Source organism: Mustela erminea, chromosome 13, assembly GCF_009829155.1.
Source record: "Mustela erminea isolate mMusErm1 chromosome 13, mMusErm1.Pri, whole genome shotgun sequence".
Classification (NCBI taxonomy): Eukaryota; Metazoa; Chordata; class Mammalia; order Carnivora; family Mustelidae; genus Mustela; species Mustela erminea.
In genome coordinates, this window is record NC_045626.1 from 30,584,622 (window position 1) to 30,607,915 (window position 23,294).

The 23,294-nt window shown below is 41.5% G+C and overlaps 1 long non-coding RNA gene across 1 annotated transcript in view; it reads right to left on the reverse strand.

Annotated features, from left to right (window-relative positions):
• Positions 1–1,474: 1,474 nt before the first annotated feature.
• LOC116572425 overlaps positions 1,475–23,294 on the reverse strand; it is a 174,344-nt gene continuing 152,524 nt past the window's right edge. The window contains exon 3 of the long non-coding RNA XR_004278313.1: positions 1,475–1,565. This is a non-coding gene — a long non-coding RNA (uncharacterized LOC116572425). The remainder of the gene's footprint in view (positions 1,566–23,294) is intronic.

Below are 23,294 nucleotides of genomic sequence, written 5' to 3' on the forward strand. Positions count from 1 at the left end.
AAGTACATTGCATGAGAACTTTTCCTATTGAGTGTCTAATATTTCAGAATGGCGCCCAAATTTTCATGTCACATGAGTACAGTAGTTTTGTGACTCAAATACATCTTCTTTTCCCTTTTCCCTCCCATCATCCCTTCAATGTCTGCAGTCACTTTTAAGCTTGTTTCTAGCTTCTGGCTATACTGCGACCCTCTGTTTCTTGGAAAAGTGACACTGAATGGCTGCTTGGTAGACACCCTGCCTTCATTCAGGGTTCAAGAGTCTTTACTACAAGAGAAAATGGCCTCACCTTGTGGCTGGGACCTCATTTTCCCCAGAAGTCTTTCTTTGTACCCCAGACGAGTTTATCCCTCCCTCCTACATCCACAGGCACTCCGTAAAGCGCAGGGCTGCTTGTCCATCATGGCTTGGTATTGATGCCCTGCACTGCACCACGAGAGAGGTGCCCATGCTGTGTCCATGCTGTAACCACAGTCCCAGAGCAGTGCCTGGGCCATAGTCGGCAATCCACGTGTGTGTGCTCAATGTCAAACAAAGGGTCTCCTTCATTATACATTTTTCTGTGTTACATATGTCGTTCTACATTGTGTATTTTATATATTTCATAAATATAAAGTTATGCACTAATTTTCTAAGTGTATTTTCTATCTTAATTTCAGCTCTTAGGGAATTTCTAATCAGATTTCCACATGTTTTTCTACATGGAAGATATTTCTTTAGGAAATTTAAAACCACAGAATTAATACCTTTGCTTAAATAAAGATCTGTTTAAAGCTAACTTCATGGCTTTATAAAACTAGCTATCTTATTTCCTCTCCTTTTACTGGATGCCCAGCAAGAACTGTTTTAAGAAGAGCCCAAAGCAACCCTAGTGGTAGAACCCCAGTGGGCTAATAGAAGGGTTCCTGTGAGCAGTGGGGTCCTAACCTGAGGATGATTCTCCAGAAGGAAGCCTCACCTTCCCACCCTCACTGCCCACATCCCCAGCAGGGTGAGTGCTCATCTCCAAGGCCAAGGGTGAAAAGCCAATCCCTCCACTAAGACTTTAGGCCTCCACTAAGCTTTAGTGATGTGTCATTCACACCTGATGGTCAACAGCTTCAACTTAGAAAGGCAGTTTCTAAGAGAAGGGAGAGAGAATGAGGAGGCATATCGCACTTCACATGGTGAAGAAGCGTTTCCATGGGAAGAGGACAAATGTCACCGACAAGTTTTACAAACTTTCATGAAGCCCAGGAGTTTTTCCAAGAGCAAATATTGCCCAAGCTTGAGCAGCACCATCCTTAATTGTTTTATTTTTACCAAATAAGAACTGACAGAAAGCTTTCCAGCAGTTGGGAGGTTGTACTGTCCATGAAATAAGCCCCCCCATGACACTCTAATGAGAAAACAGAGCCTATTTGTTCAGCCAGCCAGAACCAGCATTTACTCTGCTCAGCCCTAATAATGATTAAGAAAGCAAAACTTGCCTCAGAAGCTGTTCTTCCTGATAGAAGAAACACGGCACAGGCCAGCATTCATTGTTTCTGTCTGAAGCTCAAGCAATGGTTCCTTTTTTCTTTCTGCTAAAAGAAAAACAAAAACAAACAAACAAAAACAAAAAAATAATAATAATGGTTATCAACTGTTAATTATATCTTGTAATAGTCATAATCCCAGAGACTTTGATCATTAACATAGTTAATGACCATTTTGTGAGGGTGTTAACTGCTCTCTGCTCCATCCTGGGATACACAATTAGCAAGCCACTCATTAAATACTAGTAATGACTAATTATTCCAGGATTAAAAGCTTAAATATAAATAAAAATGAGACTGAACCTCTTTAAACCAATGGGTTAATGTGAATTCTCTTTACCGTGGTTGTACTGTATATTATGTTCCTATGAACAATGTTATTTCTAGAGGGGATAGGGCTGCTTCCAAGTGGGACTCAATTTATGGCTGCAGCAGATGTTTATTCTGCCACATACTGGCTATTGTTTTACAAGTCCCCGCATTTCCCCTTAATGCAATCTCCTTAACTCACATATTCCTCAGGTCTTCAGGGAGTCGTTCTGGGGTGTTCAGGTTCATATTGGGGTGTTTTTTTGTTTGTTTGTTTGCTTTGGGTTTTTGTTCGTTTGTTTTCTTTTGTTCTTTACTTTGCCCTCATGTTCCAATTTTAAAGTTTTATTCCTTCCTCAAGCTTCATTAGCCTCAGGATGACATACACACAGACACCTCTGCCACATTATCAATGTCATTATTGTCAACCAATATCGACTTCACATAAGCTTGGTCCATGGCTCTCTCAACAGAGCAATATATTACCTTCGGATAGAATTTTCTTTTATCAAAATGATTTTAGGTCCAGTCACATAAATGTGGATTCATATGTCTCCTCTGATCCACAAAGCATATCTGAGATGGAAAGCGTCAGATTTATATTAGCCCCATTTTTTTTTTTAAACAAGAAAGCCAAGGCAAAGAGAGGTCACATGAACTGCCCGGGGCCACACAGCAGGTTTCTGTCAGAGCAAGAGTTAAGAGTAAGTGGTAGAGTGGAAGGAGCCCCGGGCTGGGATCAAGGGACCTGATTCTTTCCTTAGCTCTGTCAAGCCAGAAATATGTGTAAACTTTGAGGGCTCCAGCTTTTAGACTGCAGCTTCCTCACAAGTGAAATGAGGTTTTAAACTTGATAACCTCCCAAGGTTTCCCCCACTGCCGCCTCCGTAATTTACAGGTCTGTCTGGTATTACACCATAAGGCAGTTTAATTAAAACCGTGATAGAACTCAGTTGTGTAAAGGAAATGCATTAAGGTGAACTGAATTAATTGAGGACACATTTATAAAGAAGAAAAGACATGGCCCAAGTCCTAAATGACAGGTTGTGGGGAATAAAGGAAAGCATTTTCGGTGTAGGGGATGTTAAAACGTGGCAAAGGAAACAGGACAAATCCACATATAAGCAAGACAACTACATGATGAGGAAATATCACAACTCTATTTTAGTCGTTTAAATTCTGTACGGCTTCTGAAATGGAGACATCAACAGGCTTGTCTCATAGCCGATGGCATTTCTGTCCTCATCACAGTGTGAGTGAAAATCTTTTTGGACAACTCTCCCTCTTCCTTGTGTTACATTCTCAGCCGGTCAGCTAGCTCGGTCGGCTAGCTTCAGAGCCAAATCGGATCATTCCAATGAAAACTCCAAGCATTTCCAATAGTTCACAAACTCCCTAATTCTGCCCAGAGACACATGCATGCATGAAGACGCACGTTTCTCCCCCCCCCCCCGAAAAAATAATGATGTAAGTACATGGCAGAATCAAAGTTTGAGATAGGAGAGCATCTCATGGATAAAACAGGTTGAGAAAGTTACTGACAAACCAAAGAAACCCAATCATCTAAGTTATTTGGTCAATATTGACATTCTTTCCTAAACTTGTCTGATTCCTAAACTGCTTTATGCTTTTCAAAGCCTTTTTTCAGTGATGTGTCACTGAGTAAGCACAAAGCCCTCTGAGGCTGGTAAATTTAGCATCAGGATTCCTAGTTTATACACATCTCAAAGTAGAGTTGGATGCTCTTCCCAATGAGAACCACACAAATGTGTTCATCTCATCCCTGAAATGTATGGAACCCAACTGAAAAACCTACTTACTGAACTTCTAATATAAAAATATACTTTAAACTGTACCTTTAGTTGAACTAAAAAGAAAAAAAAGTTTCCAGTGAGGTGACTCTGACTAAGCCTAACCAAGGCTATGATTATTTTAAACTGTTGAGTTAGAAAAAAATAAAATGACTGTAATATTGTCAAATCTGAACCCAAGGGGAACTGAGAGTCTGTTTTTGTAATAATCCACTGCAGCCATTGATTCTTATTGACTTGATCCATTAATTCGTGTGGAGTTTCACAATAATATATCAGCTAGAGAACTTCTACAAAGAAACACTTCTATTCGGTAACCCAGGGGTTCCATTTGTATTTATTGTTGTTTTCATTATTTATTGTTGTATTTATTGTTGTGATTTTTATGGTTTTAGTCCTGATAATTAAAGAAGGTAGTTGTGGTCATGCACGGTAGGGGGATGGTTTCTGAAAATCATGGGATAAAATGAGGGCAGTGAAAAGGCAAAAAGATAAATGACAAATTCAGAAAATATAGTTGCAACTTACATATCAGAGAAATGATTAATGTCCCTGAAATATTAATAGCTTCTAAAACCCAAAAACCCTATAGAAAAATGGGCTGGAGAAATGAATAGCCAGCCACAGAAACAGAAATTCAAATGGCTTTTAGGCATATAAAAAGATGCTCGACCTCGTTCCCTTAAAGAGAAATGCAACTTGAAACCACAATCAGGTATCACTTCCGATATATTAGGTTGCCAAAAATCTGATGTTGACTGCACACTCTGTGAGTGAGGCTGCGGGGAAACATATGCTCTCATCTATTCCTGGTGGGAAGGAAGGCACAACCACAATGGAATTTGGGAAAAGGTGCTTTTGCCTTAAGACCTAGCAATTTCAACGCCAGGAATCTGACCCAACATTCACTAATAAAAATGCAAAAAGACGTACGTAAGGTATTCACTTCTAGTCTATTTAGTAATAGCAAGAGATAAGATGCTAGATACTATGCAAATGTCTACCCCTAGAAGACGGATTGGAAAGACCACAGAACATCGGGCACATGACAGAGGACGGCACAGCTGTGAAAACAAAACATGAGAACTCTCTCTCTGTGCCACCGGGCAGTGATAGCCAAGTAATACTGTAAGCAAACAATAGGAGAGAAAGTACACTCCAATTTATTAAGAAAGAGTGGAATACAAATATATAAGTATATATAATAAATATGCAATGCATGTTTATATATTATCTGTTTGCAATTTTAAAATCCCAGTACGAAGAAATGGTATTTAAAATAAAAAAGGGAGGGTGGGGAATCAGGATGAAGTGACAAAGGAAGTGTCAATCTTCTTTCAATATACTTTGTTTTGTTGATTTGACTTTGCAGCCATGTAAATATTCCATATATTAATACAACAGACTTAAATTTTGAAAAAGCAATCCCTAAAATTGAAAATAAAATTAAACAAATGTGCCAGAATGTATATCCAGTTGGTATCATAATAGGAAAATATTCCAAGAGATTTTAAAACACAGTATTTTTACCATATGGCTCTACTCAGATTTTGAAAACAAAAACCAATACAAAATATAAAATAAAACCTCTTAAACAGTTTCCAGGTATTACATTGTTTTGCTGATCCTATTATTGGTCTAGCGTGGGATGAAGCTAAGGAGTCTTAGAATCGAAGAGGTTGCAGATACAAAATGGATGAAATTCTGTAAAATCCCAATAGTTCTGAATTTCATTTGCTGCATTTTAGATTTTAAAGGTAGTCCCAGTTCTGTCCTCAGAAAAGACCTAGAAATAAAAACCAACCTTCTAGCCATGAGTACCTCTAGCACCTAAACTATAGTTTCTAAATACTGTTCTCCATTAAAGGGACAAAAGATCCTAAGGAAGATGTTAAATTTAGATCTGGAGCAAGATGGACTCAAAAATGCATTGATTGGGCGCCTGGGTGGCTCAGTGGGTTAAGCCGCTGCCTTCGGCTCGGGTCATGATCTCAGGGTGCTGGGATCGAGTCCCACATCGGGCTCTCTGCTCAGCGGGGAGCCTGCTTCCTCCTCTCTCTCTGCCTGCCTCTCTGCCTACTTGTGATCTCTCTCTGTCAAATAAATAAATAAAAAATCTTTAAAAAAAATGCATTGGTTTGCTGCACTGGTACTATAGACAAAGAGGGTCTTGTCATAAGGAGCAAAAAATGACTGAGGAGTGGTCAACAGGAAGACATTCTGATCACTGGTAATGGAAAGTATTGGGATGGATCAAAACATGTGTTTCAGTCAATGAGCTCCTAATATTTTTAAAATTAGTTCATTGGAATTCATTAGAAGATGATAGCAGTTTGAATCATTCTTTTGAAAACGGGTCAATGAATCTGACTTTCCTATACAGACTGAACCACCGGGTTACCAAATAGTGTTTCCTTGTAGAAGTTCCCTAGCTGATATACTATTATGAAACTCCACATGAATTAATGAATCAAGTCAATAAGAATCAATGGCTGCAAACATCATAAAAAGAGAGAGCCAGATAGCAAATTTCTCCTGGTGGAAGAAAACACCACTATCTTGAGTTTATGGTTGGGGGTGGGTGGGGGTGGTGGAGATAATGGACCAAAAATTAAAGAACAGAGGATGAAGTGTTCAGTGACATGACAGTGTTGCAATCAGAAAAATCTTGACTGTGGAAAATTCTACAGGACAAATGACCCAATCTCTCTTGCAAATAATATTCAAGGGAAATAAAGGGATGGAAGGAGAAATTGTCAATTAAAAAGGTGCTTATTAAATCTAGTTATCAGTAGGGGCACCTGAATGGCTCAGACAGGTTTGTGTTAGACACTTGATTTCGACTCAGGTCATGACCCAAGCTCAGCAGGGAGTCTGCTTCTCTCCCTTTCTCCTCCCCCTTTGCCTCTGCCACCAGCCATCCTTCTCCTTTCTCTCTCTCTCTCTCTCAAATAAATCTTTAATAAGTAAATACAGTTATCAGAAACAATGCATGACAACCTTATTTGGATCCTTATTCAAATGAATGGGAGGGGAGCCATAATTACGAAACCATTATAAATTTCGATACTGACTGGCTACTGAAGGTCTTTAAGAAACTATTTCAACTGGTTCTACATGTGATAACAGTGTGGTTATGGTTTTTAAAAGTTGGCTTTTAGAGATGCATCATCAAGTATTACAGAAGGGATGGGGTTTCTGGAAGAAGCAGGTCTGGACACAATACTGTCCATGAATTGATACACTTTGAACACAAGGATACACGCAAGAAGTTTCATTGTAGTATTCCATTTTGGTGTATGTTTTAAATAATAAAATGCTTTTCAAAATGTGGGCTAAGAGATAGTAGAATGAGTCTATTTTTATGGTTATCAAAATGTCCCCTATTTAACTTTTCCCATTTCACTGGTTAACCAATGATATGTAGTTATGTGGACACAATCCTAAGCTCTTTATAAACAATTTTTGTTAGACAAATATCTGAATCTCACATATTTTTTTATATACATCACAGAGCTTTCCATGAAAATTAGTACAAATAAATCTCCATATATCCATGTAGTTCCCTAAGCCTGGTAATTAAAACACCCTCATTTGAGCAGCTTCCACCGAGGGGTCCCTGGCAGCCAAAAACGAACTTCATTCAGAATTCCCCCTAAAAGGATTTTGTACAAGGAGGCCTTGGTCATGTTGTAAAGGGGGTCTGAATTTTTTATTTATTTTTTTAATAGCTGATACGCAAGGCCAGACTCGTAAGTGCTTCATGAGCCTCTGAAGAAAGGATAAGGGACAGTTGGTGTGGAACAGAGATTCAGAGCATCGGTTTTGTATTTTGGAGATTGAAGTTTGAATCCGAGCTGCGCTGCTGGGGAATCATAAAATGTAGCCTCGTAGGGGGACTGGGGAACATTAGTACGTGACGGCACACATGCAGGATGCTAGCCAGTGCCATCCGGCAGAGAGGCAATGATACAGATACTGATGTTTCAGAAAATGTCCAAGGAAACGTGACATATATGATTCCCCTGTAGACAGACAGATGAGTGGGTGGATGATGTAGATGATGCCACAAGGGAAGCACCGGAAGACTGAACTTGTGTGCCGGGCAAGGAACTGGATTTAGAACTTGACTCTGCCATGAATTACAAACTTGACATTGGACAAAGCACTTAACCTCACTGTGCCTGACAAAGTTAAAAACACAATAACAGGATTTATTTAAATGCCATGACTAGTTCAGCAGTTCAGTCTTTGGACATGAAATATTTAGCATAAGGCAGATATAGATCACCAGAGCATAGAAAAGTTGCTGCTATTTATGTCTTTCCTAAGCAATAAAAGCACACAGTTAGCTGTAGGACTCGGGTCTCCTAACTGTAGTTTACACATTTTAGTAGGAGATGTTCCTCTCCTGTGAATCACTAGGCCAGCTGACCATGCATGCTAGCTTATATTGCAATGAGCCTAGAGAATGCAGGGAAGGTGAATTAATTGGCATCTAGAAGGCAGGGTGGGGTGGACAGAAATTCTTACTGTAGAAGCCCAGACTAATCCAAGACATCTCCCAAACCCTGGTCTCCTTAGGCTTAACCTGACTAGCTAATGCTACCCCAAAGTGTTGGTCCTGGTATCCAAAAAACATACATGGACAAGAAGTGTAGCTATGAGTTCATAGATATCTTCACAGCCTCTAGTGACAAAGTCCCCAAATCCTCTGTCAGTGACTAGACCAATACAGAACTGCTGAGATGAGCTGGGTTTCCTGTGGCTCTCATTCTGTGACATTTACACATCAAACTGCAAATACCCCAGAGAGGATAATGTCAGATGGAAATTTTAGTTTTGCAGTATTAGCTATGATTTTACACAACAAGGACTCTAGTATCCAAGAGCTAGGCCCTAATTAGATAAAGAACGGGGTTCCCAGGGCCCAGAATCCATGCTGACCTTTCTACTTGGTCCTTCCACAGAAGTTAATTAGGTTGTAAGCAGGCAACTGGTCAGACTATGTCCTCCAGAAAATAGTGTTTTCCTTCTAATATCCTGGAAAAGAAAAATAACTAAAACCTTTTGTTAAGTACTCAGCATCAAATGGAGAGACAGACTAACATCTAAGCTTCAATTCTGGGTCCAGCCCGAGTATTGTCAGATATCCATAGAAGATTCACCATTTTTTTCCGGCCCGCATGGATGCCTGGGGCTGAGAGGCTGCAAAATCATAAGCAGATCGAGAAGCAAACAGGCCCAGCAGGCCGACCTCCTCACAGTGTAGTAGAGAGAACTCTCTCCATTGCCTCTCCCCACAGTAGATCTCTTGGCCTCTCAAGAAGCAGCACCCAAACCTCCAAAAATACCAGAAAAAGAATCCCATCTCAGCGACCCTTTGCTAAGGGGTGGGGGCGTGACTTGTGTGGCCAGTGAGGTTAAGGAGGAGGAACAGAGCAGAGCTGGCCCCGCATCTCCTGGGCTCGCTCACAAGCCAGCGCATATGCTGGACTGGTGTCTGTTTTACTCCTGCCCTCTGCTGGGTGAACTCAACAGGGCAATCGTGCAGGTCTCCCTGCTACCAGGAGGCCGGGCGGTCCTTCTCTCACTGTTCCCACTGGCAGGACTCACAGGGAGAAGGCGGGGATGCTGCAGAAGGGTTTTTGCTTTGCACGCCCATCCTCTCCCTTTACAGAGACTAACTGTGGGTGTCGGGGGCAGAGGAATCATACCAGGACTTTAACGTGAGGGACGCTGTTAAAGATAAGCAGCTCTGACCATTAAGTCTGTACTGCATTCTTCAAACGAGCTTTCCCAATAATATTCATCTCTCTGACACCCATGTCTCATTCTCACTCAGTTCTTGAACTGTGGAAGTAAAGAGAAGGTTCTTATTTACTCCCTCGCCTCCAGAAAACAAACACTAGCCAACAATCTTGAGCAGAGCTGAAGAGTTCACTGCTTTAGGGAGACCTGTCCTGTCGCCTCATTCCATGCACACGCCCAGAGAGATGTAGGAAAACACTGCAGCCAGTACCTAATGCCGGGGTCCAAAGAACGTCTCGCTGTTTGAGGCTGTCAGAGCTGTGTCCCCATGCAAGTCACTGGTTTTCTTCTGAAAAATGGAAGTAAGGACAGACATGAAGCTGATGCAAAGTCCCTCCCAGATCTAACATTCTCCAAATCCACATACCAGAGAGACAATAAGGGGAAGACGGAGTCAGAAAAGACAATGCACAGTAGTCACGGAGGAGCCAGACCTGAAGCTGGCACGGTTGAAGGGGAAAATACAGACACACAGAAAGTCGGGGAAGGTATTTTAAATGGGTGATGCAGCCTGAACAAAGCGGGGATGAAACAACCTCAGAGACCTCTGGCTTACAAGTATCACAAGTGGTCTGTTTTTTTAAACAGATAATTGTTGGGAAATTCATGCTCAGCAAAGTAGAAGGATCCTGTAGCTAGAGAAGTGCAGGGTCAGAATTCGCTCCCCCAACTGCTCCACTACTGACCAGGAGACAGAGGGATGGAGAACTCGCATCTAGAAGGGTTGTAGGGACTGAGACTGATTGAACGGAGCAGAGGATTCAGAGAGAGCAACATGGTCAGATTGATTGCTTCCAGGTCAATCATCAAATGAGGATTCGGAGTGCCTTAGGGTCTATCTAATTCTCTCATTAAGATGACTGAAATAACCAGGCCACTAAACAGTCAATATGGTTATTTCATTCATCTTAATGACCCAATCACATCAACTCTTGGGAGATCTTCAACACCAACCCTAGAGGGAAGAAATCCTACAAACATAACAGCAGCTTTTGTTGTGCTCTCGCAGTTTAATGATGGACTTAGTCCTGGAGATCCCTAGAGGAATGGAAGATGACCATTTATTGCATATAAACAAAGATACTAAAGGCTGTATCTTAAGCAAAAGGAGGACACTGTAATTTCAGTAAATGGACAAAGACAGGAATGAGCAAAATACAGAGGATCGAAGGCACATTTCTTTGACCAGCATAGTATGTCCACGTCACAAAAGTATAAAAAGGTAAAAGAAGGCAGATTAGATGAGCAAGCTGATTGGAGAAGAAGAAGGTCAAATGTATGATGCCTGAATGTATAGTCAACTGAGCTCAGAACCTAAAAACACAGAGATATTTCAATAAACATTGGTTACAATAATATTAAAGATAGTGTGATGATTCTAATTATAGTAATAATGTCATCTATTGGCAAGAAGGAACAAGAATAATCAAAGACCAATGCAAAAATTATGAAAGAGGCCTGGGAAAATTTCTATTAGCAAAAATGAGACTAGTATCAGAGGTAACCAGACCTGTAAAGCAGGTAATGATATAGCAAAAAGAATAAGCAATTGAGAAGTTTGTTACCAACAGAACTGTATATCACCAAAATTCATGTATTGAAGCCCTAACCCCTGATGTGACTAAGTTTGAAGATAGGGCCTTCAAGGAAATAATTAAGATTAAAATGAGGTCCTAGCATGGGGCCTTAATCCCACAGGAATGGCATCCATTTATGAAGAGGAACAGAAACCAGGAGCACGCACACAGAGGAAAGGATGTTTGAACACACACTGAGATGGTGGCCATCTGTGAGCGGAGGAGAAAGGCCCCAGGAAAAACCAGCCATGCAAGCACCTTTACCTTAGACTTCTAGCCTCCAGAACGAGAAGTAAATAGATTCTGTTGCTTAAGCTACCCAGTCTTTGGTATTTTGTTATGGCAGCCCAAGCTGACTAATACAGAGACCAATCCCAATTGTCTCTGAAAACACAAGTTTGTGCAGTTTGACATGAAGAAGTAATCTGCTTGGAAATAGTCTCAGGTAAGGAGAAAGCCCTGCCAGATTTACAATGAACGAAGTACACTAAGTTCCTAGTATCACCATGGCAATCCAGACCTTTTCTAAGAATTTTCTAAGAATTTTAAAGGATACAAACCTGGCCTCCAATATTTGGACAATCTAACACCAAATACAGATGTTCGGAAACCTCAGAATATAAGGCTGGTTTGTTTTGTTTTGTTTTGTTTTTTCCCCTTTAGCTTCTTTATCAATACTAATCCAGCCAAACAGTTGGAACTATACCATTAATGGTTATACATGTGTCAGAAAAGTATAAGACCAAGGCAGAAACGGCCACCAAATTTCAGTTATTTATTTCTATCAAATTTGTTTTTCTCATTCACAAGTCTTCCTTGTACCAAACTCAGGGATATTAGCTAGAGGGGCCAATGTATTGCATTTCTATATCAGAGTACAGGTCTGTGTGGTTGAGAAAATGAAAGGTCATGTGCCAGCAATTACAAGCTTAAGCCGGGGGGGTGGGGGGAAAGCAGAAGAAACCTTAAGCCAGGAAATGGCATATAACACCTGTGTTCTCAGCTCCTTACCAGTAGTCACTGGCTCCGCCTACCTGCAGCAACTGGGGGGAAGCCTCATTCTCCCAAATGCAACAGTGGGTATATCACAACCACTGGGACGGCTTGTGAAACTCAGATCTCTGGGCCCACCCTGGAACTTTGACTCTGAGGGAGAGGACTGAATTTGCATTTCTAGCAAGTTCACAAGAAAGGCTGCTGCTGCTGGTCCTAGGAACCCCCTTTGAGGAGTCCTATTAGATCAATGGTTCTCAATCCTGGCTGCACATAAGAATAACCTGGGCAACTAGTAAAAAGATACATGCTGAGACCCTACCCCTTGACACTGATTTAATTGGACAAGAGTGATGCCTTGCCATCTAAAAATGCCCCTGTACAGCCAGGATTTCTAGTTCACAGGAAGATAATTTAAGTATGGAAGGGGGACAGGTAATTCTTCCAAGAGCTCATACTACAGATGAACAAATTCATTACCACATGAACAGTGGTACCTTCAGGCCTAAAAACCGAATGCCGGGCTCCTAGGTGGCTCCACTTCCCTTAATGGGACAGCACCCAAAACAAGCAGTATTGTTTTAAAATCAATTTACTCCCCACATTTCTCTCACTCTGCTTAAAATGCATCTGCCACTCTCCAGACAGAGCCTGGCTCTCAAGGCAGTAGCTGCTGTGTCTGTATCTGGGAGCAGTGGGTCAGGTCCGTTTCCAGTTCTGTGTAGCAGAGCATGAAGCCCAGGAGAGGATACCAGGGAGCTCTCCTTCCGGCTCTGTCCCATCCGTCAACTTGGCCCACCATGCTCTGGTTCCTGACCCAGCCCCACACAGGCTGCCTCTGCCCCAGGAGCTGGGGGCCAAAGTGGCTGACGCTGGAGGAGGAGCCCACTTCTAAAGAAATGTAAAAGAAAATGAACAAAGCTGCTGTCCGAGTGCCCTTTGGTCCCACACTGACTACATCCAGAAGGCAGCACAAGAGGAATCTCATTTTAAAAAGCAACTGCAGAAGATAAAACCAACCTACCCAACCATCTAAGATTCAGGTCTTCCTCTGCTCCCATTCCCAGCACACACACACACAGTGTTCATTTGCCCATTATGGAATTTTACTGAATTCATCAACTCTAAGTAAAAATAAATAAATAAGAGCTGATCTACCGTGCCTTTACAGATTTTGAGCTGATTTAACAGCCATCTGATAAACACGCCCTGCATCTCTAATGGCCTCCGGCCTGACACCTTGGTATAAAACTAAGAAACATCGCCATCTGCTGGCCAGCACACCCACATGCGTGGAAATTTCCACCTCCGTCACCTCCAAAAGCAGTGCCTGTGGAAGGCCCGGCAGGTCTGGTAATTCTATGAACAGGCTGAAATTAACTGCCAATCACTCTATTCTTTTCACCAAACTGTGAACTAGAACATGAAATTTTGGTGGACTTTCCAGTGTGTTATGTATGTGTATAGAGGAGATGGCGAGGGGAGGCTCTTTGCACATTACTCTATTTGGCTTTGTTTTGTTCCCCTTTTTCTTGAAATTCTCAATGATGGGAATTACACAGGTCCATCTAACCAACATCAACTGAGCTTCTTCCTGCCTTAAGTATCCACTCCAGAAGAATCAAATGACAGAGACCAAGGAGAGGAAAATGGAATTTCTGGGTCTATTGACTGGAAAACTGAGGTTCTGTGCTTTTGATCTCCACACGGCTCTCCAGTGAAACACATAGATCAACACATCGAAAGGGGGCCTTTAGCACAACCAGGTGATTTATCCTTAACAGTGAAAATAATACACTCTTGTGGCTTCTTCTGTACTATATCCTTCTTAGAAAATAGAGGGGGCACTTCAAAGAAGGGTGTTTTGGGGATCCCTGCATGGCTCAGTTGGTTAAGCATCTGTGTTGGGCTCAGGTCATGATCCTGAGGTCAGCAGGAAGCCTGCTTCTCCCCCCCCTGCTTGTGTGTACGTGAGGCTCACTCTCTGACAAATAAAATCTTTGAAGAAAAAAAAAAAAAAGGAGGGGGAAGGCTGTTTTGGTCCATGATCTCTGTGTTCCTGATTCCTACTTCTTTCCCTCCTCTCCCAGTCTTCAGGTAACTCCCCAACCAAGTCTACCTCTCCATTCTCCTTCTACTCGTCAGTCCTGACCGCTGACAGCCCAAAATCAAGTTGTCTAGTGTGGCTGTTCTTGCTTTAAAGCTTATTCTAGTGGAACTTTTTAAAAATGCATAGGATGATTAATAGGGAGAAGTAAGGGAGGGAGTGCCTACACAGCATGCCAGGTAGGGAAGTGGGAACTGTTTTTATCTTCGGTGATGAGGCCTGGGGGCGAGTGAGGGTTTGCAAGCTGATGATGCTTTTATCCCAGGAGGGACTCTGCATACAGCCTCACTGACTGTGGGGTAGTTTCCCCCCACCCCATCTCTTTTTTTTTTTTTTTTTTTTTTTAAAGGAGAGGTGCACAAGTGGGAATCCAAGGTCCTCAATCCTGGCTGTGCAGAGCCCTGGGAACAGCTCTTCCTACTTCTCTACAGCCTCTTCTCTGCACTTGCCACACCTTCTCTATCCCAAACAGGCCAAGGAGGAACCCAGTCTCACATGACTTGAAGCAAGGAACCAACAGGAATATGTAGAATTAATGCCAGGCTCTCTAACAATTCCCTGCCTGGATGAGCTGCCTTAGGGGCAGAGTCACTTGCTTTGTCACTCAGAAATGACTCAACATAAAAAACCGGAAGAGAGCTCACTGGGCACATGCAGGGGAGGGAGAGTCCAAGCCTGCCCATATTGTCCTGTGCAGATGGTTAACTATTCTACCTTCCTGGAACACTGGTCCTGTTGGGAGAAACAACCTTTGAAATCCACAACAGGGGTGCCTGGATGTCGCAGTCGGTTGAGTGGCCAACTCGTGGTTTCAGCTCAGGTCATGATCTCAGGGTCCTGGGATTGAGCCCCCTGCTCAGGATGGAGTCTGCTTCCGGGTCTCCCTCTTCCTGTGCCCCTCCCTGGAGCTCGCTCTAAAATGAATAAATAAATCTTTAAAAAAAAAGTTAAAAAATTCCAAGACTGAGCAAGAAGAAAACAAAGATGATCACACAGATAAAGCCAAGGTCCTCAGAAGGAAGGTAATTTGTCCAAGTTAACACAGTGTATAAGCAGCAGGGCTGAGTCTCCAGCCACTCAAGCAAGATTTTCCCCTATAATCTGCTGCTTTGTCACAAAATGGGGCAATGCCACTGGCCATAAGAAAACTTTGACGCTGATCATCTTGAGAAGCCCTAGACTTTTATTTTTTAAATCACCTACCTTAATCAACCCTCCAACCCCAGGACCTCCTTTTCCTGAATGTCTCCTTGCATCAGAGGACAGCAATTAAAGTAATTCATACTGAAGCTTTAGAGATCCAGGTCACATAAGTATTTTTCAGCATTGAGGGTGGCAATTCTAATAATAAGCACCCAAGAGGAAAGTACAGGGAAATAGGCCATCTTCTATAAAGAGTTGGTATTGTTCAGTGAGCACTATCTCAGATTCTGAAAGCAAAATGCTGGAGATGGTATTCTGGATGGGACCCCTGAGATCTGAGAAAATTATTCAACCTCTGGTAGTGTTGTAGTAAGGATAGCAGAAATTAATTCAGCTACGGTATTTTGAACAGTGTGTGGCACATGGTAAGCAGTCAATATTAGCTTTTGTTTTTATTGTTATTACTAAGTGAGTGATCAGCTATTCATCATTTAATCTCATTTTGTAGCAATACTCTTTCCTTCCAAGGATGATGAATTAAAAAGAAAAAAGCAACCATTAAGTCCTTAGAACTTTTATAAGGAAGTTCTAAAGTAAGGGGCTAACATTCAGAATAAGTATGCTTTACAACCAAACCCAATAGCGAACCCTCTGCAAAACTCTTGTTTCCATTTTCCCCCCAAATTATACTGTTTGTTTTCAGCAACAATTAGGAACATGATTCAAAAACCTGTATGGGTCTCAAGAGATGATCCTAGAATCAGAGCCCAGCCACACAGGAAAGACCTTTGAAATCAAGCTACCTGAAGGTATATGCATTTAAGATCGCTGAAGAGCCTAAAAGTGAGTTCTAATACCACAATCACACCAAACTTTCTATCAAGTAGTTAGTGGACCTCTCTGGGCCTCAGTTTCCTCTTCTGTAAAGTGAACACTGGACTAGGTTATATCTTCAGTCCCTTGGAGTTTTCTGGTTATACCACTCCTGGAAATATTTTTATTCATATAAAAGTATTAAAAGACAAATCTAAGGAAGGGATGAATTATTCAAAGTATTAGAGGAACTGAAATATTGATAAATTATTGGTGACAAATGTCTATCTGTCAAGGTTAATGTTCAACCCAGTTTGCATATTTTCCATAGTATGTGATCAATCCATATGGCCACTCTCTTGTGTGTCTTCCTGGCTGCTTAATGTTTAGCTCATGCAGACCTGCCCTTCCTAGAACCACCCCATTGCCCGCAAATCTGACCACTAAACCTCACAGGTCATTTGTCTCCATACTGCTTTCTCCCCTTCCTGAGCTCAACCTAGTGAGCCTTCCCTGTTTAGTCCTCCAGTGGCATCTGTCAGATCTAGATACATAAGATCCCCTGAAGTTAAAATACGATATGAAATCTGGTAGCATAGACTTAATTTCCCTGGAGGATATTTTTGTACTTGAAGTCTACACCCCCCAAATGCACATTTAATCACTGCTTTTGATACACAGATGTACCCATGATTTGGTATTTGTTTGGCACCATAAACAACATTCTTAAAATGACAACTGGTCTTTGGATGCGATGCTAAACGACTTGATTTTTCTTTGACAAAACCAATAGGGTGGGTGAGTAGTACCTGAGTGTTTCAAGAATTATTCTAACTGTGTGTCAAACTGATCTACCTGAATCCTTTTGTAGGATACTTCATCTTGATAAACTAACCTGGATTTCTGTGGCTTTGCCCAATTTACCTGGGTTAGGAAAGTTATGGTCAACCTGTCTGAGGACATCTATCAGTCTAATCATCTGCAACAATGTGAACCAATGCAGGTGGCTTCACTCCTCAGAAGTCAGCTCACATAGGTCTGTCCTTGCTGGGAATTTTAATCAAACACAATTCTGCAAAAGGCTATTTGAGTCCATCTCAGATCCCGTTTTCACTCAACGATGGGGAGTAGGTGTACAGAAGCTGTTTCACATCCTTGTTGTGAAGCATTTTTTCCCTTACTTTGAAAGGTCAACGTGCATCTTCCCGCCTTTTGGTCTTAGGGAGCACAAGGTGTCCGAATTTTTATGAGCTGCAGCTGGAGTTGTGGGAGCCATCCACTGCAACATCAGTGTGATTTGTGTAGCATTAATAGCCCTTTTGTTCCACGAACTTCAATTCCCTTTGAAATAGAAGAGTATTGAACTCCCCATTTCATATGGAGAATGGAGGAAAACGTGCACCTGGATGTGAGCTTATGTGCTATGATTATTGATACTGACATCAAGATCACACTCCATGCCAGTCCTCGGGCTCCAGGGAGCTCAGAGCATTGATTTGGGGGATGTAGGATGTGTTACAGGTCAGACTGAAAAGCACGAAGTTACAGCACTGCTCTTAATAGCAGGGTTCTGTGGGGTGCTGCTATGCCGAGTCCATTTAACCAGCCACAACCAAAATACTGCACACATATCAAGGTCTCACATGTGAGTAAGTGTTGTAGCAACAAAGGGGTATTCAACTTTGAGCCTCTTGCTACAAAAATAAAAAGCAGTATCTAGTCTGGGTCAGTATTTTTAAAGGAATTTTGTTTTTTATAGCTGCCTCTCAAACCGATCATAGCAGATTAGGAGTGGAGTTCACATGAAAACACACACACACACACACACACACACACACACACACACACAGTTGCTTTGTTTCAAAGTATGCTCTGGAGGAACTGTTCAACAGAACTCAGCCTCCTCAAAGTAATGCCAAAGGAGAACTGTGAAGAATCAAATTATTTCCAGAAAGCAGAAGTTAAAGTAAGGCAAACAATCACCATATGCTCAATAAAGGTGCACTGAGCTTTAAATAAGTGAAGGGGAAAAAATTGATCTTGTGTTGATTGATGCCAGGGTCTCCCCTACTAAAATAACCCTTGAAATTCCCCCCTGCACCAGCCACTCTTTTGCTCTCCAACTTCCAGAGCAACTGCCAAACTTCCACACCGAGCTCTCAAGGGCCTCCTAATGGAGCCCCAATTAATTACCCAGCCTTTTCTTAAGCACCAGGCTGCTCCTCCCACCACCCCCATCATGAAGCCCTTGCTTGTTGTCGACCCCCAGCACACTAACAACTGCTCAGGTAAGCAGCCAAAGGCTATTTTTATTGGGCCCTAACTAAGCCATGTCCTATGCTAAGTGCCTGTTGAGACATACAAAAAAATAAGCTACCATTCTTAAGAGGAAGGGATTTCTAAAAGGAAAATATTCTGGGATAGGGTGATGCTTGTCAAATTTTGTTTAACAAAGACTGGGGAATCCTCATCAATACTCAAGGGCCCTGAAGGAAATAAATAGCGTTTAGGGGGTTTAGTTTGGGTCAAATTATTAAAGGATCTTGAATAAATTGTATTGTTCTTTCAACACTCAACTCAAACACAAACGTTTTCCTATTCACTTCAGAAACCCACTTCTTCCACAAAGAGTTCTTTAAAACCCTCAACACTTAAAGGTGCCATCTTTTTCTTTTCTAATCTCTTAAGGATTAAATTATGGTCTGCGCTGTACATACGCCCTCGATTTTAATGCCTTAAAGGTTTTTCCAGTCAGCTTTTTATCCATTTTATTGAAATAAAATTTATATGCCAGTTATCCATTTTAAGTATACTACTCAATGGTTTTTAGTAAACCTAAGGAGTTGGGCAACTATCTGACAACCTCGTTTTAGAATATTATCACCACTCCCAAAAAGAAAACTCATCAACCATCTGCAGTCACCTTCACCTCCCCAAATGAAGACAACATTATGTTTAATTTCATCTCATGGAACTCCCCTTCTCTGTGACATTTCCTTTGCAGGGGATCATACAATATGTGGTCTTCCATGTCTCCTCCCACTTAGTCTAATGTTCTTGAGGTTCATCCACACTGTAGCATGTGTTGGTACTCACTCCTTGATTGCGGAATAATATTCCCTTGTATGGATACACCGTGTTTAAGTGCGCATTTGCCAGTGAACCGACATTCAAATTGTTTCCCTCTTTGGGCTATGATGAGTGAGTGATGTTGCCATGAACATTCATACACAGATCTTTTGTGTGGACACACATTTTCATTTCTCTTGGGTAGATACATAGAGGAGTAGAATTGCTGGATCATAAAATAAATCTATGCATAGCATCTTAAGAAACTACCGATCTGTTTTCCAAAGTGGCTGCACCATTGTATGTGTCCACCTGTCAGGCATGATGGATCTGTTTTCCAAAGTGGCTGCACCATTGTATGTGTCCACCTGTCAGTTCCTAGATGGATTTTTAACCTAATGGGAATTTTTTATGAAAAAAGTGTTTGACTACCCTGTCAAAAGTATTTTTACCAAAAGCACTCTAAAAATACATATGTCATTTTTCACTTTTCAAAGGGCAAAGATGGGTGACAGGGACCAAATTCCCCACTGTGAGTTGGTCTTACCAAGCCTAGGGAAATGCAAGAGACAAACTACCAAAGTGGAGACCTTATATAGAGTAAATATCTACGTAGGTCTAACCGTTTCTTTGAATCTAACTCTCAACTTGTCAGTGCAGTCCAGGCTCCACAGGAAGATTAATCTTGCTACTTTATAGTCACACCATCTATAATATCACAGGATTGTTGTTGTCAAGAAGAGGTCAATCTGAGCTAGTGAAAGATTAGAATTATAGAATATTTGAAAAGAACTACGAATAATTTTAAATTCATGCAGCCTCCTCAACTAGAAGATAACGCCAACTCCTCAGCACAATGGTGAATGCCATCCACACTGACCCCTGCTCAGCTGACTTTATTTGTTCCCAGGGGCAAGTTTATCAACTGCGCTCCAGATTCCTGAAGGTCTCTAGGCTTCTGCTCATTGTTTTTTGTTTTTGTAATGTGCTCTTTCTTCTTTCCTCTTTTCTAAATATTAATGCATGTCTCACATTTCAAGTCTCCATTCAGAAGCCATCCTTCCTAGATTTTTCCCCAATCTTGGGACTTAATACCTTGCATTTTTGAATATATCTAGTATAAAATTCTTCACCGATATCTCATTTAATTGCATAAAGTGAGTATTATTTTACAGATGACAAAACCAGGGTTTAAGGGAATCTGGATGAGCTGCTATGCATCACACAAAGAAACAGTAGAGTCAGAGTTCAAACCCAAGTTTCAAACCCCAAAATTTCAGGCTCCTCACCAGGGCATTGCCTAATCCTCTAGTTTTACCTTATTTCACTGTTATTTAATCCTTCTTTGGGTTCTCCTGAGTGGTTTATTTCCAGTTCTCTGCTACTGCTTGTCATTGTAAAGGAGGAAGAGTTCCATTTCATTCATTTCTGTATTACAGAACTTTCTAGCACAGAGCCTTTGAATAGTCAAGATTTGGTAAAAATGCACCAAATGGATACAGATGTACAGTCAATAGGCCACCAACCAGACCTTCTAGAAGACCACTTTACTCAACACATTCCCTTGCAGCTAAGTAGTTGATATCAAAGGCTCAAAACAAGTTTTTTTAAATTCAAATTGCCATTTACATTAAAACCCTATCAGAAACAGAATAGAGGTAAGTTTCGTGGAGTTCTCCCCAAATAACCATTATTTCAAAAGTGAGGAGTTTGACATTTCTGAGGCCATGACACGTACATTTATTGTTACTAGGACACCTGCGTGGTTCAAATGGTTAGGTGTCCAACTCTTGGTTTCAGCTAAGATCATGATCTCATGGGACATGAGATTGTCTCAGCTGGGTTCCATGTTCAGCAGGGTGTCCGCTTGAGATTCTCTCCCTCTGGCTCTCCCTGCCCCCCTGCTAAAATAAATAAGTATTTTAAAAGAAGAAAAATGTACTGCTACCTTGAATATAAGAGAAATCCTGGTTCCCAGCTGGTTTTCAAAATAAGAAAACAGAACCACGTAGTACCAGCATACTGCTCTACTTCATATGGCTAATCAGCAGCAAAACAGTCCTGTGACTCACAGCCATTGCATCAGATACAAATGATGTGAGGTTGTGTGAGGAGTCAGGGTGTTCTCAGGACTGTTTCCAGCTCTTCTGCCACTTCTATGACCTTGGCCAAGTCACTGAACTCTCTCTCTCCCTCTCTCTATAAAATAAGGATAATGCAGCTATTTGAAAAGCACTTTGAGTCACTGATTAAAGATGCCATTTAAAGTGCCAGGTGCCTTTCCATAAATAAATGGAAAAAAAAAAAGTAGCAAGAGAAAAACTGCAGTCAATCACCTAGCCTCATCTGTCCCCAGACTCTCCAGGCACCAGGCAAGCACTTAGTCACATGGAAGGACAGAGCTAAGCAGAGGATGATTAACCTTGGATCAAACCTCCTCAGCACAAGATAATAATTAAAATATTCCATTGCAATCTCCCTCACATACTATTTGCTAGAACACATGATTACTTCCAGATCATTATTTTGCCTTTTTCTTTTAATTGGAGAAATGTGATTGAATCATTCTGAGCAGTATATAGCCAATTGGATATTTGACAATGACTTTGAGATTGTGTCTGAACACATGGAAAACTGCACCGTCCCCAGATAAGGAAAGCTGGGCAGTTATTCTGAATGTTGCTAGGATATGTATAAGGAGTGATCCAATACAGTTCAGTTAGGAGAGGACTGTGTGCCTCATACAAAACTCTGGGGAGAATCAATAGGCCAGTTCATTTTCGTTCTCTGTTGTGACACTATAGCAACTATTATCCTGAATGGTTAAAACAAATGTTAGGTAAGTTCACATATAAAATTAGTAAGCAGGACTAACATAGTAAAACCCAGTTTTGACTTTTCCTTTCTCTATTCTTCGTCAGTTTAGTGGTAAGCTCGATAATGGACTGGAAACGCCATTGAGGAGGCTAAGAGAATAAAATACAGGCTTCAAGATCTGACCTACAGTCGCTCATACAATTCATTAATACTTAACTGCGATGCAGGATATTCCGTGGACAGAACCTGGCACAGCACTTGGTAAATGTGAGCACTCAACCAAGATGGCCTAATGAGGGCACCTGGGTGGCTCAGTGGGTTAAGGCCTCTGCCTCCCGCTCAGGTCATGATCTCAGGGTCCTGGGATCAAGCCCCACATCAGGTTCTCTGCTCAGCGGGGAGCCTGCTTCCTCCTCTCTCTCTCTCTGCCTGCCTCTCTGCTTACTTGTGATCTCTCTCTGTCAAATAAATAAATAAAATATTAAAAAAAAAAGATGGCCTAATAAACAAATTAACCCAAAAGAAAAAAACTGTGTTCATTACTTCTGAATCAAGGAATGAGCTACAATTTTTTTTTTTTTTTTAAGAAAACTAATCTCTCTTGATTTGTTTATGTACAGAGAAATTCAACTCCACGGGTTTACTTTTCAGAACGCAAGTTTCAAAAGGATTCAGGTTTACATCTGTGTCCATATAGGACTTCACTGAACTCCCCAATATACCGTGAGTTATTGACCCTCTTTACCTGTAATGTTCCTTCTTCTTTCCTCTCCGCGGACGGGACAGTAGTTGTTCTCTAGGCCCCTGCTTCAAACTGACATCGCCCATGATCCCTCCTCAGAAGTATGGCCTCCTGAACCTCCAGAAGCCTTATTCTGTCACATATATCGCAGCTTTTTTCATTCTTTCATGATCTTTGTGCATATGAGTGCCTGAGGCACAGTGTGTCAATCTTTGATTCAGGACATCTTTTTCAGAAGTCTCCACAACCTCAGGTAACAATGCTGTGCCTCTGGGAGAAACTGGTACGTGACGGAATACAGGGAGGAAGGCAGCGAGAAGGAGGAAGATAAGAGGGAAAAGAAGACGGGGAAACGGTTAGGCCAACACAGCCGCAACATTGTGACCAACTTCACAGACGGCATAACCAGAAAATATTTTCCTGATAGGCAACGGTTTCTAGGTAGTTAAAATAGAGTTAAGGAATCATCTCATGAAGGTGAGGATTGTTAATAGTCCATCTGTATAAATCACATACATAGGACATTTTCCCTAATTATCACATGGTGTTGTCAACATATTCTAGGCCAGTCTGGTATGTGTATGC